Source organism: Myotis davidii, unplaced genomic scaffold (assembly GCF_000327345.1).
Source record: "Myotis davidii unplaced genomic scaffold, ASM32734v1 scaffold496, whole genome shotgun sequence".
Classification (NCBI taxonomy): domain Eukaryota; kingdom Metazoa; phylum Chordata; class Mammalia; order Chiroptera; family Vespertilionidae; genus Myotis; species Myotis davidii.
The window spans coordinates 4,845,273-4,847,114 of record NW_006289398.1 but is presented as its reverse complement, the minus strand read 5'-3'; positions in this window follow the sequence as shown (position 1 = coordinate 4,847,114).

Here is a 1,842-nt window from a genome sequence, read left to right as displayed (position 1 = left end):
CTGAATGCTGTCTCCGTGTCATTCCTTCTTCGCCGACTCCGTCCACACTTTTGGGGAGCCCTGGACCTGCTGGGGTTGGACCCCGGCAATATCTAATTGGGAAAGAAAGAACTAATTACATAAACATACAAGAAAATACCAATGACATGCTAATGGGTAATTTAAAAGAAAAGTAATGTGTTAGAGAAAAGGAGTTACTTATTTCGGGTGATCAAGGAGCATCTCCCAAATAACTCATATTTTTTCTTTTGATTGATAAAGTAAATAACATTAATAGGTTTTTATATTCAACTATTGAAAGTTAAATGAGAAGAGGGAACCAGCTATGTTCCTATAATGCAATAATCAAATGATACATTTTAAGAGTTCCTGATGAGCATACATGAAATATCCAAATGCTACTTCGAGATCACTGATGTTGACATTCCCAAAATATATACGCATCCCATGATCTCAAAAAAACCCAAAGACTAATAATTCCTTGGGGAATTTGACTTTTCCTTGTGTGTGTGAGGATATACTGGGTGTGTGTTTTACAAAATGCAATTATTGCTAAACCTGCTTGGTTTTCTACTGAAATGATTATTCCATGCAATTGACCTGTCACCATGATGGCACGTTGTAGAATGTTAAGCTCTGTTGACTAACATGACATTTTTATTCTCAACAATTGGTTGCACTTTGTCAGACTGTGGCCTGGCCAGCATGCAGGGGTGAGCACGGTCCCATAGCTCTCTGTGGTGTCATTCCTCGAGCATTTGTGTTTTCCTGCAGAACTTCCATAAGTTGTTTGTATGTGGTTGAACTGACTTGGAGGGGAGGTTAAGAGAATGAAAAGAAGGTAGATGTGCTAAGATACACATCTGATGAGGCAGCTGCATATCCATGGCGGTGATCAAGAACCTCATTATTAATCCATGTTAACCCGATAGGACCCTCCCAGGTTTGGATAGTATCCTTGTATGAATTTGTTAAAGAGTTTCCTACTAACCTCTTTTGCAATAATGAAATCTACGGAACACTTAAATAAATAATCAACACAACCAGCTGAGTTTAAGAAATTTCTGAAGAGGTCCCTTTATGACCTCAACTAAATGGTCAGATTGCAAGGAAAGTACAGATAGCAAAGCTTGTCCTGAGTGGGATTTGTGGAGGTAACTGATCAACAAGTTTGAGTAGGATTACTGTCACTGAATAAATGACTCCGTTCTCTACATTGCACCGTTTTTCTGAATCAGGGGCTATTTCGTGCTATGTGCATTACCTCCTTCATGACTAAGGACATGAGCGCGAGGAAGAGTGTAATGTGACTATCCTGTTCCATGTGCTCTTTGGGGAAATCTTTATTTCGGTCCCAGTGCTGCCCTGCGGCTGGCCCAGCGTCAATCCCAGTTTCCGGGATGCATATGTTTTGTCAGTTCTCAGGACTTACCTGCTGTGCAGCTGCTTTTCCTCTGGTGGTTTAGCACCAGAGAAAAGAACCCAAAGCATTCTGGGGACAGGATGTGCTTTCTTAGTGGGACCAGGACTGGCAAGTGAGGAGAGCAACGAGTCTCGGAAGAATCGAACTGTGGAAGTAGAGGGTGACATGAGGAGGTGCAGAGCGAATGCTCCCATGTGCGTTAGCAGATGTGCCAGCAGAGAGGCAACGTGTGTTTGCCCGGCAGGTTTACTATTAGGTCGCCTATTCCTCTTGGGTTCCTGTACCCATTTGCTGACACGTTCTCTCACAAAGCTTTCATTTCTTACCCTCACTAGGCCATGCTCTGTCTTGTGCAGGACCCTTGTATAAATGCTCTCTCGCATCCTATAATGATTATCTCCTCTGAATTCTTGCTGTTA